Below are 16,115 nucleotides of genomic sequence, written 5' to 3'. Positions count from 1 at the left end.
GCCCCAGCCAATGTCTTCATTGTAACCTCATCAGAGACCTTGAAAAAGAACCACCCAGCTAAGCTGCTCCCAAATTCCTGGTGCACAGAAACTGTGAGATAATAAATGTTTGTCATTTTAAGCTAAGTTTTTTTGGGGGGGGGTAATTTGTTATGTAACAACAGATAGCTGAGGCAGATGATACAGAATTTGAAGGCCCTGCCCCAGGCCCTGTGTGAGCCCTTGACAGCTCCCAGTTCTCTTCTACAGGATGTACTGGACCTGTCTCTAGCTACTCCTGCAGACCATGTTTCTGCTGAAGATGGTTGACTTTTCTGCGGATGAGACTGTAAGTCCAGCTCTTAAATATTTGCAGGTGAATAGGAATTTGCCTTGTTGTCTGGCAGTCTAAAAGGCTCTCACTTGAGGCAAACTTGACGAGCTCTATTAGAGTACTTGTTGGGGAGGCCAATGAGGACCTGACCTTGGGTGTGGGGGTGGCACCTGTAGTCCCAGCTCCTTGAGAGGCTGAGGCAGGAGGACCACCTGAGCCCAGGAGCGCTGGGCTATAGAGCGCTGTGCCGATTGGGTGTCCACATGAAGCCTGGCATTAAGATGGTGCCCTCTGGGGAGCAGGTGACCACCATGTTGCCTAAGGAGGGGTGAACCAGCCCACACTGGAAACAGAGCAGGTCAAAACTCCCATGCTAATCAGTAGGGGGAACGTGTCTGTGAATCGTCACTGCACTCCAGCCTGGGCAACTCAGTGCAACCCTTTCTATAGAATATATACATATATGTGGAAAAAAAGGACTGACCTTGAGTGAAGATTTGTCAAAGTTCACCTTAGGCCCCCTGATGTTAGAGGCAGATAACAGACCCAGGAAGCTGTTGATGTTATCCATTTATAGATCCTCCGTGTTCTGTCCCGGTATGAAATTGTTAAAAGAATGCAAAGAGCCTGGAACATGTTATGTCATACTCATCAGAGTGTGTCCAAAACCAGAAGAGTCTCCTTCTAAAACAATGTTTCTGTGCTCCCCCCAAACCCTGGTTGAGACTATGTCTTGGGCCACGATTCAGGTAGTATATATTTAATGCCTGCTAAGTACCAAGTGCTACTTGAGGGACTTAGAGTGCAGCAATGAACAGACAGACAAAATTCCTGCCCTCATGAAGTGTACAGTCTTTTGAGGGAGACAGCAAGTAAGTAAGCAAAGAAGTAAGATGTTGATTTTGGAGGGGTAAGTGCAATGCAGAGAAATAAAAAAGAGAGTGTGGTGCTTGGCCCAAGAGGAGCCCTGGGGAAGAAGAGGCAGGGATGGCTGCTCTGAGGGGACACTTGAGCAGAGAGGTGCATGTTGAGAAGTGCCCTGCCGACATTCCAGGCAGAAGGACAAGTCCTGTGGCAGGAACGAGTGTGGCTTATGTGAGGAACAGCCCAATGACACTTTGGGATTTCTGTGTAAGGATTCACATAACAAATCCCTCTTGAGGGGCAGAGTTTCAGGAAAAGTTTGTCCCTGCTGACCAATTTGTGTTCTTTTTTGGCGAGAAAATAACTTACAATGTCTGCCTTTCAGCCTGGGCTTCCAGAAAGCTCAGAGCCAAATTCTGTACCGGCTGTTTGTGGGCAATCAGTTCATCTCAGGAGTCTGGGAGTAGCTGCTCACTCTGTTTCTTTATAGAAATAAATTCTCATTTGTCCTGGGCTTTCTCGGGGTATGCTTATATTGTCACCCAGATACCACCCCAAGTCGAGCTGGGAGGGGGTAGAAGAATTAAGCTATTAATAATACTTGTCATTTGACAGATTTTCATTAGAAACAAGGAAGTATAACAAAGTGGCAGATTTCATTGCCCTGTAGATTCATTGCACAGAGATTTATTAATTGCGTACCAGTTTCCAGAAACTGGGTGGGGATCTGTGTGGAAAGGTGAAGAGGATGGTCCCTGCCCTCAGTGTGTTCCCTCACATTCTAGGATGCAGTGCAAACACAACAAGCAAATACTTACAAACGTCTGAGGCAAGCTGGGATGGGATGGGAGCCCCGAGAGCGGCAGCTTGTCTTGGGGAAGACTTTGTTGGGGGAGGTGTCTGTGCATGGGGTCCCTGCCCCTCATGGTAGGAGAAAGGCCACATCAGCCCCTTCACCCGCCCCCATCCGAGGAGGGTAGTGATTGGGTGCCCCCCCCCCGCCACCGGCAGAACATATGGGCACCTTCTGGGATCAATCCCCGCCTCAGGTCTGAGCTCCATGACAAGAGCTTTTCTGACAGGAAGGAAAAATAGATTGAAAATGTCTCAGCTCCACAAGTCCTATTTTTAATTGATTAGTGCACAGACTCTTCAATCACGGTATTAATATTTAATTGTCCTGTCAGGTCAAATCCTTCCCGGTCGGACAGTTAAAAATGGCCTAGGACAGAGGAGGAAATGAGGTGGCGGGGTGGCATGCAGTGAGGAAGGTGAGGCGCTGCCTCGGGCCAGGGGTGATCAGGATCTGAGGGCCGAGGAGGAGCAACCCTGGCCCTACGCTCCTGACAGGAAGAACATCTGGCTCCTATCCCCCTGTCACTGTCCCTTCAGTGCCTACATCTGTGAGCACAGCAGTGCTTGTCCGCAAGGCCATTTAGGGAGCCATGTGGGAGTTCAGGCAACACAGAGGCCTGTGGAGAAAATGGGGGTTTCTTTGACGAGGAGAAGCTGAGAGGCTGGTCTCTTTGGAAGGACCCAGAGGACCAAGCGCTCAAGCCCCCCAGTTCCCTAAATCGGAGGTGAAACCCGATTTACAGGCATGTTTCTTTGAGAAATGGTGTTCATCTTGGCTGCCTGGAATCACAGCAACATGGAAAAATGGCATTTTAGGTGAACGCTCGCCCAGAGGCAGTCAGTCAACGTCTCCATGCGACTCATTAGAGACTATTAATAGGCAGGAGATGAGAGGGATGCGAGAACTGGTTTTCAGTTTCAGCCTCTGGCTTCATTTATACGTCCTTTTTAAGCGCAGAAGCTGGAAGGGAAGGCCTCTCCCCCAGAGCCATGGGGGGAAATGAGCACCACCCTCATCCTGGAGGCCCCCACGGTCTCTTCTGACCACTGCCGAGTCCTTCCCTGAACAAACGTCCAGCAAGTCCAGATAGTCACGGGAAATCGAGATGAGGTGATGCCTCATTTTCAGCAAGCTCTGAAGAAAAACTCAAGTCATCTTCAGGAAAAGCTTCAGTATCGCCTTCACCTCTCCGTGCGTCCTCTTGGTTTGAGGCAATGGTTCTCACGGGGGAAGAAGCATCTGCCTGAAGGGGGCCTTTGGAAACGTGTGGGTGTGTTTGGTTGTCTTAATAGTTGGGTTGGGATGCTCTTAGCGCTCAGGGGGGGAAAGGGCAGAGACGCCAGACAGGCTGAAATGTTCCGGATGGTGTCCCCAACAAAGAACTAACTATCTGTCCTTTGCCTTGCATGTTTGCTGGGTGTGCCGGAGTGGAGAATGTGTTTGGGATGATCTGAGCCTAAAACTGAACTCTATTGTACTCATAAAGTATTTGTTGCACATTTTTTAATGCACAAGGTTTTCCAGGAAGGCGACTGTTGTGGAAATCAAGGAAAGACTGGATTTAGAGGTGGGGGGGACGTTCCCAAGAGCTGTTCACCTTTCAGCAAGATCAGATCCCCGACGGCAATGCCACCTGTGACTCATGAGCTTCCAGAATCACACAGCTGTACGGGTCTGCATTCGCCGCCGGATTCACGGGGGCCTCCGCTCCTGCCCGGGGGCATCTCATACTTCCCGCTGGCTCCTAAAGTAATCCCACCAAACCTTTATGTATTGAAACACATGCTGTTATCACAAGCGACTTTCATTTTATTTCTCTTTTATATTTCCATTTGGGCATGAGACTGACTTTCAGAATTGTGTGTAGGTGGGTCATACTAATTTAATTTCAGGAACACAAAGGGGACATTATAGGATGTTTGTTTTTGGCGGAAGGCATTGGGTCTGATCCAGGTCCTTAACCAGGGTTGAGATGACTGGGTTTAGGTTTTAAAACAGCAAAAACCCTTAAGAGAAGAGCCAAGCAGGTGGATCATCAGGAATTGGATCCCCTGAGTCATGTTCTACTCTGAGGCTCAAATGTTTCTGAGAACACAACTGTCTGCAAGCCTCAGAAAGAGTGTGGGAAAGAGTGAAGGGTTGGAAAAAGCAAGAGTGCAAAGGTCACGCGGGACCCTGGCTCTCAGCCTCCCCGGGGCAACTGCCGGGTTTGTGGCAAAGTGGGACTTAGCTCGTGCTGATTGCAGGCACAGGGGTGCTAGATTCCCTCCCCCCAGTGGTGCTGGGAAGCTGACATGTTGGCAGTTGATTGGCTGGGGTAAAGCCAGTCTGCTCTAACAAAGGGAGCCAACAATGCAATGGCTTAAGGAACCGGGATGTTGATTTCTTTTGCAGGTCACGGTCAAGGCAGGGCCACAGCCACGTCTGGGTGTTCGCCAGAAGAGGGAAGAGGGTGTGGAAGAGAGCGTGAGCAGGGTTGTTAAGGTCCAGGCTGGGAAGTGGCCCACCTAGGTGCCACCGGTGTGTGTTCTCTGATTGGTGGGGAAATGGCATCTTTAGGAGGGCGACTGTCGCCCCGCCCCCTGTAAAACTGCCGGCCTCCACCCGAGTCCCAAATTCCAGTATTTAAAACACGTCATGTGGACAGTGCAGTGCGGACCACAGGGCGGGGCTGGGCTCAAAGGCAGCCGGTCCTGCCCTGCTGGAATTTCTCATTTAGTTGGGGATTTGCGTTCCACACATGGACAAACAATTCACAATAGAGGTGGAAGGAGGAAGGTGGGTGGGACAGGGTGTTTGAGCTGGTGGAGGAGGGGCGTACTCAGTGCAAACACTCTTAGCTTGCAGGACAAGAATAGACCTTGAATGCAGGCAAGGGAGTTTTTATTCGGGTTACCTGTCCCCCCTCTCCGGGAAAACTTGCCTGACAGATCCCTCCCAGACCCACCTCAGCGTTCCTGTGAAACACTCCCCAAGCAGGGCCAATCAACCTTACTGTCTTCCTGGCCCATTTTTGTCTTTCTATCTAGACTGCATTTATATTTTGCTCACTGTTCTAGGCTCAGTGGTCTTGCAGAGTCATTGGAATATGGTAGGTGCTCAACAAATACTTGATGAATGACTGAAAAAAATCCCCCGAGCAGTAGACAATGAATGCATGTTAGAGTCTGTGCAAGGCATGATGACGATGCTTTGGTGGGAAGATGGATCTGGTTATCAAGCTGAGAAGGCAGAGTAGCAGGACACAGACAGACTGGGTTGCTAATGAAGTACCCGGTGAGCGAGGGCAGAGGTGTCCTGTGGGAAAGGATGCGCGTGGAAAGGCTGATGGATCCAGGGGTCTGGGTGAGGAGTGGAGAATAAGAAACTCTGACTCTGGGTATTTCCCTCCCAGTCTGGAGCAGCACTAACAGGAAGCCGCAGGACCAGTCACCCCGGGAAGGCCTGAGTGTGGAGACAGCAGGGAGCAGTGAGTGCTCGAAGGTTCTGCATACTACCAAAGAGAATTAATATAGCAATGCTAGGAGAGCTGTGCTGTTCGAGGAAGCATTTACGGTGGGCTTTGAGGCATGGGAAACAGGAGACTCAGAAAGGGCAGGTCAGCTTCTTAATTATCCAGGTATATAGTAAGAGTCCAATAAATATTTTTATGAATGAAAAAATAGATTAAAGATGGATGGATGGGTGGATGGCTGAATGGATAGATTGGCTTGTATTAGACTTGTGAAAAAAATGATGAAGAAGACAATCGGGGATTCTTCCCAAGTCAGTAAGTTTTTGGTTGCTATGCCGGGCCTTGGCCTCTCGAGGCAGGCAAAGAAAGCTGTGATCTCTGAGGAACAGGCTGCTTCTGCCGGACATGAGTGGGAGTTTTGGGAAAAGTCTGGTCACCTCTTCCCTGAGCCAGTGGTCTCACTGGATCTAGCCCCTGTGACCCAGGATCAACCCAACTGCTGACCTTGTCAGCTCCAGCCGCCAGGCCACGAAGGTTTCTGCAGCCCCGAGGGTTGGCAGCCGCCCCAGCATCCGCTGTAACATCCTCCCGGTGGTGAAAGACACAGGTCTTCCATTGTGTGCAGGGGAGGGAGGCTGCGGGTGGGGGGCCCCAGACAGAGCGCAGATACATGTGGGGGGAGACAGCCTCCGCCATCAGACAAAGGCCCAGCTGTGTTAGAGGATCCCTCAGGGAGTCAGATTTATCAGGCTTGAGTTAAGGAAAGAGCTTTCTCTGCAAATAGAGCAGGTGCCCAGAAGTCAGAGCGCCAACTCAAGATGCCGTGGGAAGCAAAACAGAAAGGCCCGGAGTGGCTGGTGGTCAGGGTCATGGTGTCACCAAGGAGACCTTGGGAGCTAGGGGTGAGGAAGGGTTGGACTTGGTTTCAGTCCCCTGGACAAGGAGGCTCTGAATAGGGCTGGAAGTGAAGAAGAGGCAGGGGATAATTGTGTTGAAGGAGAACATGGAGACCAGAAGTCAGAAGTCTTGGGTTTTAAATTCAAGCTTCACCAACAGTTGACTGTGAGCACGTTTTCCTTCTCTGTGCCGGGCTCTGGCCCAGGACTGTTGGAGATGGGGGAGGGGCAGATGGAGGTGCTCGGAAGAGGAACAGAGTTCCTCTTAGTGCATCTTAGTGCATCCGTTGTTGTCATTGCCCTGCATCTCATCATGGAGCTCAATGAATATAAAACAGCAAAGGTTCCAGGCTCAGAGACCCCACTTTGGAATATTCCCTACCAAGGTCAGATGGGCCCCAAATAACCTGAGGGAGCAGTGATTTCCCTTCCTGCAGCTTCCAGGATCAATTAGAAATAATAAAAGGTTTGGGCCCCAGCATTATAAATTGGGATCGATTGCAAGTACTTCACCCCCAAATATCTCATTCTTGCCAAGGTGATGATTCAAATAATTGACATTCTGAAGGAGACTGAAAAATGTGCTTTGGGAATAGATTAGATTCCTTTGCTGAACAATAGATTTGGTATTTTTGAAATGACCGAGAACAACAAAGATAAAATATCCAAACCTACCTCATGAGTTAATCAAGCAAAAAACTAGACATTGCCATTATCCAAGTCAAGTGAGCAAGACTTTAAATGTAAATAAACATCTCAGAACGTCATATTTGGAAGGTACCTTTGAAGGTGAATGTAGCCCTACATACTCATTTTACAGATAGAGAAACTAAGGCCCAGAGAAGTTACAGGCAGACATGAAAGAGGCCATATTCTCAGTTTACTTTTTCCTACACTGAATGAAGCCCTGACTGCCGCGTGTCCACACCGTGGCACCTGGCTGGATGCCTGGGACACCTGGCAAAGCATGGACTAATTTTACCCAGCATTTGGGGGAACATTCCTCTCCTTCTCCTGGGTCCATCAGTCATGGTACTGTCCGTCATGGGAGGGCACATGATCCCTGCCGGCCAAGTCACAGGGATTGGTCTAGAGTGAGCATGTGACCCAAACAGAACCCATCAGAGTCTCTTCCTGGAATTTTTATATGGGTGGTTCCAGAGCTCCTGGGGCCATAGAAGCATGTCTCCCTCCCTGTAAACAGGAAGCTGTTTGAAATAGGAGAGAATGAGACTACTCTATCTAGAAGGGAGAAAATCCAAGATGAGATAGTTGATAGACAGATAGAAAGATAGATAGATACACACATATAATGAAAGAACCAGCCCCTACACTTGCTAGTTCTTTTGCTTGAGCTAGCTTGAATTAAATTTCTGTCACTCGCAGACAAAAAAATTGTGATTAATATAGTGGAAAAACCCAGGGCTCTGTGACTTTGTTAATGATCTCAAGCGGATATGTTGGTGGTAGAAGAGAGAGAAATGAGAAAACCTAGCTGGTCTTCAGCCACTTTTCTATCACACTTTAGTTATATTCATTTTCAGATAAATACTGGGCCACTTCCAACAAGTCACTATTCACTGGAAGTCCATGCTTTCATTCACCTTTGTAAATGTCATCCTCTCTGCCCTTGAAATCTCCTGCCCCTTTCTTTTATTTATTTTTATTAAAAAAATTTTTTAATGTAAACCCTATGCCCAATGTGGGGCTCAAACTCATGACCCTGAGATCTAGAGTTGTATGCTCCACCAACTGAGCCAGCCAATAGCCCCCACACTTGCCCCTTTCTTTTTATGTTCCTTGGCTGATTAACTTCTATTCATCCTTCAAAGCCCTGTCCTGACTCTCCCTCATTTATTCATTTATTCTTTTAGCAAGAATTTATTAAACCAAGTTTTGCTCTAGGAGCTGGGGATATGGCAAAGAACATGACATGCTCTCATTCAACAGGTATCTCTTGAATGTGCCAGTCACAGCACGCAGGTAATCCAGTGGTGAGCGTGCAAGACAAGGTCTCTGTCCTTGCGGAACTTATATAGTATTGGGAGATAAAAGATAGAACTAATTTAAGATTGGGATGTGTACTCCTTTTATCACCATCCTCCTCAATAGCTCTTCCTTACCTGTACTAGACTCAGGAACTTGGGGAGACCATGTCCTTCAATTCCTTTCTCCACCTGTAGGGGGCGCAGGGGCACCTCGATGCCTGGTCTGAGCCAGCAGTGCTTCCTTATTCATGGAGGATGCTGCCCAGTTAGGCGAGGGGTAGCTGCCGTGGGAGGAGGGACTGTGCCCCCCCAAGGCCTGGTGGCCTCTCCAACAGTGGGTGGAAAGAGGAATTTAACGAGGTTTTAAAGAAGACAATAAAGAAGGTTCAAAGGCGTGGCCTCTGGACTCAGCAGTTTATGAGAAGTAAGCCCAGTCCCCGAAAACAGCTGTTTAATCTCTGAAGAGAAGCCGAGTTTAAGCCCCAGTGAAAGCTGTTGGTGGAGTCCGCGGGTGAGGCTGTGACTGTCACCACCATATAAGGAGGCTGTCGTGGCTTCTCGCCAGCTTTGGGTGAGGGAGGTCAGGGGACCAGACAGGCGGGCCCAGGGCAGGGCAAATGCAGGAGGCCCTAAGAGGGGAGGTCCTGGGTGCTGAGAGGGGACTGGAGACCTGCAGTGCCCCTGGAATGAGCGCTGGAGGGACTGTGGAATTCATCTGGACCAACTCCCCGATTTCAGTGAGAAGACTGAGGCCCAGAGACGTGAGGCAGCCTGACCAACGTCAACCAGCTAGGCCGTGGCAAAGCTAGGAGTTAGCGCCCAGTGCTGCCTCAGCAGCCCGCGGAGCCCCTTCAGGTGGGATGTGGGAACCTTGGCTGATTCCCTAGCATATGAAGACAGTTTTCAAGATCAGTATCTGGCTTTCTTTCTTTCTTTCTTCTTTTTCTTTTTTTAAGATTTTATCCATTTATTTTAGAGAGAGAGAGAGAGACAGAGAACACAAGCCGGGGGAGGAACTGAGGGGGAGGGAGAAGGAGGAGGAGAGAATCTCAAGGAGACTCCGTGCTGAATGTGGTGACCGAAGTGGGTCTCGGTCCCCCAACCCTGAGATCATGACCTGAGCCAAAACCAAGAGTCAGACACTCAACCGACTGAGCCACCCAGGCGCCCCTGACCCTCTTCCCCGCCCCCTCTTCCCAAGATGAACGAACACCTGTGTGCCCCAGGCACGGGCATCGGGGCGGAGCATGGAGATGCCCAGGGGTGGCTGAGTCCTGAGGAGCGGCCACTAGGTACTTACGGCTCAGTGTGGTCAGGAGGCGGCAGCGGGAGCTCTAAGTGCATGAGGGTCATGGTCACTGAGTTCATCTTGGAGGCATCAGGGACTGTGTTCTGTAGGAGAGGATGCTTGTCCTTGTGTTGAAGAACGAGAGGGAGACAGGTGTTCGAGAAGCTTTAAGCGGGAATGGAAGACGCTGGGAATTTTATTTCAAATAAACGACTCTGGTGCTGATGTGAAGGGTGGATTTAAGGGGGCAGAGACTGGCAGGGCAGACCTGAGAGAAGGAAGAGCTTATGAGGGCCTGGAGTTGTACACGGGAGGTAGGCGGGCAGGAAAGAGTCAAGAAATATTTAAAAGGTAGCACCAGCAAACCTGTTGGTTGGTGAGGGGGCTGGGAAGCGGACTGAGGGGCGAGGCTGAGTGCTCAAGGTCACCTTGTCCATCTGTCGTCCGACGGCTCTTCCCTCAAGCTCCAGGCTGCTGGCTGGATGTCTCTATGCGGACAAGCACTGTCCCCTCAAACCCAAAGCCCTCTTGATTCTCTACAAAAATGTCTCCACCTTTTCATTTTCAGGTTTTAGTCCGTGGTTCCCTACCTTCCCTGTCTTCAAGCTCTAGTTTCAGCCTTTGTGGCTAGGGCCACCTTGGTCCTTACCTTGGCCGAGCATATGACTTCCCTCCGAGCAAATGCAACTCATCTGACTTTACCTGAAGCTGAATTTAAAAGGTACATCTAGTTACTTTCCAGGAACTGGTTGTTTTTCACCCCGAGCAGTTGAATAATTTAAAATTTAGTGAAGTTCAACAAACATTTACCCAAAAATTCATTATTTGCTAGACCCCAGAATCCAGCGAGAGCAGGTCAGTTTCTGCTCTCTAGGAGGTGCCCAGAATGTAAGGGGATCCTCTTTTTCTGAACGGCAGGCCCTGCGATTCCGGGTTTTCTCCACCTTGCTCTGGTGAACAGAATGGAGAAAAAAAAGTTGATTCAGAAAACAAAATTAACAAATAACAAAACTTTCTTAATTATTTGTTTTCATAGGATCTGACAATAAGTCTGTTGTAGAGAATACATTTTCAAATTTGACTTTTGGTTTTATTGTAGGTGCTCGATAAATATTTGTGGGATGAATGAGTGTCTAGGCTAAGAAAGCATTCATTGCAATAGGTCCTGTAAGACCTGATTTTTTAAAAGCAAGGGCTGGGAGGCACCCCTTGGCATCCTTGGCACCTGCACTGGGCCCTGCACTCACAAAAACTCAGGGCACGCTGGGTGGGTGAAGGATCAATTATTAGGATCACATTCTCCATTTATAAAAATCAATGATATTACTTTGTCCTGGAAAGTAGCTATTTAAAGTAGGTCTCTCCTGCATCCTGAAATCTTGTTACTGTAATTATTCAAATCAATTCAATATTTACTGAGAAAAAGTACAGATTGTTCAGGAAGGAGAGGGAGCCTTTCCCAGTTCCCTAAGAATTGCAGTCTAGGTGGTGGGGGAACTGGGGCCCGGGAGCTGGAGGGTGGTAGGAGTGTGGGCTCTGGGTGTCAAACAGGCCCCACACTCACCCCAGGAAAAAGCTACTTCTTTCAATCAGCAGTTCATCCGTGTTGCTGCGTGCATCAGTAGTTAGCCAAGTAATATTCCGTTACACGGATATACTGCATTATGTTAAACTGTTTGTCAGTTGATGCACATTGAAGTACTTTCTACTTTTCAATGTTTATGAATAGAGCTCCGGTGAACATTAACACTGCGAGTCCTGGGGTGCCTGGGTGGCTTAGTCAGTTAAGTGGCCGACCCTTGATTTTGGCTCAGGTCATGATCTCAGGGTCCTGGGATTGAGCCCCACGTTGGGCTCTGCACTCAGCGGGGAGTCTGCTTGAGGAGTCTCTCTCTCCCTTTCCCTCTGCCCCTCCCTTGTTGCTTTCTCTCTCTCTCTCAAATAATTAAATAAATCTTAAAAGAAAAAAGAGTGCAAGTCTTTTTGTGGGCTTATGCTTTCCTTTCTCTTGGTAAAATACCTAAGAATGGGATTGTTGAGTGAAATGCTAAGTGGATGCTTATCTTTATGAAATCTTACAAAGTGTGCGCCATACCATTTTTGTACCCCCATGGGCGATGTATGGAAGTTCTAGTGCTCCACACTCTTGTCAACACTTGGTGTTGTCAATTTTTTTAATTTACTTTTAGCCATTCTAATGGATATGTAATGGTATTTCACTGCGGTTTTAACTTGTATTTTCCTAATGACTAATGATGTGGAACATATTTATCAAATGTGTACATATATTACATACATCTTTGTCAGATATATGCTTTACACATATTTTATCACAGTCTGTGCTTTATCTTTTCATTTTTCTTAACACTATCTTTTGAAGAGCAGGATTAAAAAAATTTTGATTAAGTCTAATTTATCAAGTTTTGTTTTTATAATGCATGGCTTTTGTGTTCTAGCTAAATATTTTTACTTTATTTTTTTTTAAGATTTTTAAAAATTTATTTGATAGAGAGAGACAGCGAGAGAGGGACCACAAGCAGGGGGAGTGGGAGAGGGAGAAGCAGGCTTCCCGCTGAGCAGGGAGCCCGATGCGGGGCTCGATGCCAGGACCCTGGGATCATGACGCGAGCCGAAGGCAGATGCCCAACGACTGAGCCACCCAGGTGCCCCTACATATCTTTATTTAATCCAAAGCTGTAATGGTTTTATCCTCCAGTTTTCTTTCAGAAGCTTTATAAATTTAGTTCTTGCATTTAGTACTTATCCATTTCAAGTTCATTTTGTGTGTGATTTGCAGGAAGGGTCAAATTTCATTTATGCATATGAATGTCCAATTATACCAGCACAACTTATTAACCATATATGTGTGGACCCATAGCTGGACTCTTATTCTGTTCCACTGATCGATCTGTTTGTACTTGTGTGTCTATACTCTATGTGTGTCCAAGACCCCATTGTCTATTTTTGTAGCTTTATATTAAGTCTTCAAATCGGGTAGTATTAGTCAAAAGACAACTTTGTTCTTTTTCAAAATTGTTTTTCCTATTCTAGATCCCTTGCATTTCTATATAAATTTTATAATCAGGTTATGAATTTCTAAACAAAAACCTATCAGGATTTTGACTGAGATTACTTGTCCCTGTATGGAATTCCTTTTGATAAATTAGGAATGGTATTATTCCTAATTGCCATTGATTTCTGAACGAAACTTTGGCATTTCAGTAAACTGGCTGATTTTCACTTGGCTGAGTGTTTAGAAGCCCATGCTTCTCACCTTCTCTTCTGATCCTAGTATGCAATGAAATGAAGCATCGCTCTGGTGATAGAAACACCAGGGAATGTACCCAAGGCTCCAGGGACCACCATTTTGTCCTGAGAGGAAAACCAGCTTCCTCCTTCAGGTGAACTCTGTGTCTGCGACGGTGAGGTAAAACCTCACAACTCAGGCTCAAGAGAAGCTGTTTTAGGCATTTCCAAACAGCCACCCTTCCCTTGTTTGTCCAGAGCAAAGTTCATGTGGTTGTGGGAAAAGTCGTCTTACTCATAGCCCAAGAACACCACAGGCCCCAGGAAGAGAGTATTCTGGGAAGGGGTTGAGGAGAGGCCCAGAAAGAGCCGGGGCAGAGGCACAATCTTCTGGAAGCATTACCACCACTGGCAAGGGAGGTCTTCCAGATGCAATATCCAGAGCTGGGGCCATGCTGGCCACACAGCCAGCTCCCCTGGGGAGCGCTATCCTCAGAAAGCGCATTTCAGCGGGGGGACTGTTGCCTGTTCTTTATACTGTGAATTGTTAGCAGGTTCTAAATAGACCATTCATTTTTCCTTTGCGCACAGAAGGGTCTCACACCTCCAACTACCACCACCGGCTTGAATGTTTCAAGTCAAAACATTCCCCAAACCACAGCCCTTGGGTGAGATGCAGGGCTGGCCAAGAGTTTGGAAGATAAACAACCCCCCATCAGCCTGGAAACCACTGGGTACACAGGACGCTGGGGCAGCTTGCTCACAGAAGCTGGGAAACCGAGCATTTTAACCAGTTAATCTGATAAAGCCACTTTCCCTCCCAATGCCTCCCTCTACTTCCCCTCTGTCCCAGGAAATAAGCCCATTCCCAGGACTGGCGGCCTCAGGGAATGGGGTGCAGGGCACAGAGTGGGACAGCCTAGGGCACATGGAGGACCTGAGCCACTCCCTCCCTAGTTGTAGAATAAAAAAAAAAAGAGGCTTTTGTAATGTTCCCAGCACTGCGTTCGAATCAGGAAGCAGCGCAGCAGTGCCAAGCCTCCGTCAGACCCTACTAGGTCCGCTGAGCAACTCCCGGAACAGGACGGGCGGTGGCGACTGCAGGGAAGCCAGCCCCAGTCAACCCTGGAAAAGCCAGGGTCTCAGAAGTTTCGGCTCCTGGGGCTGCCAGCCATAGCCAAGCTCCTGTGAAGGAGATCCGGGAGGTCCTAGTGGACCCTTGCAGCCGGCGGTGCTATCTGCAGGTGTTGCTTTCTGGGAAAGGGCACCTTCATCAAGTGCTTCGAAATCTAGGTCTCAGACACCAAGGTGTTTGTGGGCAAAATCTTGCCTACGTCGCTGCTACTCAAGCTGTACCAGAAGAAGGAGAAGGCATCCATGGAGATGTGCATTCACCGCAGCCTCGCCCGCCGACATGCCGTGGGCTTCCATGGCTTTTTCGAGTATGCGACTTGGTGTTGGAGCTCTGCGGCTGGAGAGGTCAGGGGAGGAAAGCACTGACTGAGCCTCCTTGGATGCCAGGACCTGCCCTGAAACCAAGTTCATCACTGGGACCTCAAGCTGGGCTAACTCTTACTTGGTGAGGATCTGGAGGCGAAACTAGGGGATTCTGATTGGCAACCAAAGTCGAGTATGACAAGGGGAGGAAGAAGCCCCTGGGCGGGACCCCTACTAACATAGCTCCGGAGGTGCTGAGCAAGAGGGCACAGTTCGGAAGTGGACATGTCCCTTGGGTGAGTCACATGTACCTTGCCATTGGGCAAACCACCTTTTGAGATGTCTTGCCTCAAAGACACCGATGAAGAATGAATACAGTATTCCAAGCACATCAACCCCATGGCCACCTCCCGAGTTCACAAGATGCTTCGGACAGTTTCCACTGCTGTCAGACCACTCAGGAGCTGCTCAATGACAAGTTCTTTACTTCTGGCCGCATCTCTGCCCTTGTCCCCGCACCTGCCTCACCATTCCACCGAGGTTTTCAGTCGTTCCCAGCAGCCTGGACCCCAGCACCAGAAGCTTCTCATAATCCTCAGTAAAGGCAACAAGAACCCCCAGCCCCAGCCCCCTGGGAAAGAGGAATCAGCGGTCCAGGAGACCAGTGAGGTGGTAGACTCCCCCCTTGGGGACATGCTGTGGCAGTTACACGGCATTAATGCCTCCAAGCCGCCGGCTGAGGATCCCGCCTGCATCCCCATCTTCTGGGATGGCAAGTGGGGGGGACTATTTGGACAAGGACAGCCTGGTGTGACAACAGTGTGGGGGCGTGCTTCGATTACATGACTCATTCTCTGCAACGACAATGACAGCCTGAAGAACGTAGAGCATGATGACATAGAGTCCTCCCTCGCGGTGGGCTCCCATCCCAACTCCTCGATGAAGAAGATCACCCACTTTAAGGGTTTCCGAAACCATGTGAGCGAACACCTGCTGAAGGCAGATGCCAAGACCACGCCCCAGAATCTAGCCCAGCTACCCCGCCTGCGCACCCGGTTTTGCACCTGCTAGTCCATCATCTTGCACCTCAGTCTGGCTGTGTGCACATCAACTTCTAGGACTGTGCCAGACTCATCCTGTGCCCACTCATGGCAGCTAAATAGCTGACCTCGACGAGAAGTGGGACTTTGTTAGGTACCGCCTGAGCCCCCTGGAGGAGTACCCCTGCCTCCAGGGGCTGGCCGGCCGGTTCCACTGCGCCTGCATGCCGGGGGACAAGCTTCAGAGGCCATGCCCAGCCACCAACGGCCTCAGGGCCTCCTTCCCTCTGGACTAGTGCCCCCCTCACCCCCGCCAGGACCTTGGGCCCACATGGGTTAGCGCCCACTGTGCTATTTGGGGTAACGTGCCCCCTGGCCGCTGGGGACCGGGAGAAAGCTACCTCATCCTTGCAGGTGGGGTTTGCTCTGTGCATAGCTCTTTTTGAACATACTGGGGTGTGGATTGTATGGCCTCTTCCCCTTGCCTCCCAACCCCATCATATGAATTGTGTAGAATATTGCTACTGAACCCGGACTGTTCTTTCCTTGACTTTATATGCATTAAACCCCTGTGAATCTTTAAAAATTTGGGGAGTATTGATTGGCTGTTAGTTGTCATGTGCGCTCAGAGGCTGCCGGTCTCAGCCAATAAACAGCAAAAATGAAGTACTCCCGAGGTGCAGGGCAGAGGAGGCTTGGGGTGGACGGGATACCCGCCTGCGCTGTTCCTTGG

The 16,115-nt window shown here is 49.1% G+C and overlaps 1 pseudogene; it reads left to right on the top strand.

The window, feature by feature from the left end:
* The first annotated feature begins 6,600 nt into the window (after positions 1–6,600).
* On the top strand, positions 6,601–15,678 carry LOC116624861 (annotated as a pseudogene).
* Positions 15,679–16,115: the final 437 nt, after the last annotated feature.

This window comes from Phoca vitulina, unplaced genomic scaffold, assembly GCF_004348235.1.
Source record: "Phoca vitulina isolate PV1807 unplaced genomic scaffold, GSC_HSeal_1.0 scaffold71, whole genome shotgun sequence".
NCBI lineage: Eukaryota > Metazoa > Chordata > Mammalia > Carnivora > Phocidae > Phoca > Phoca vitulina.
This window is presented reverse-complemented; position numbering and strand designations above follow the sequence as displayed.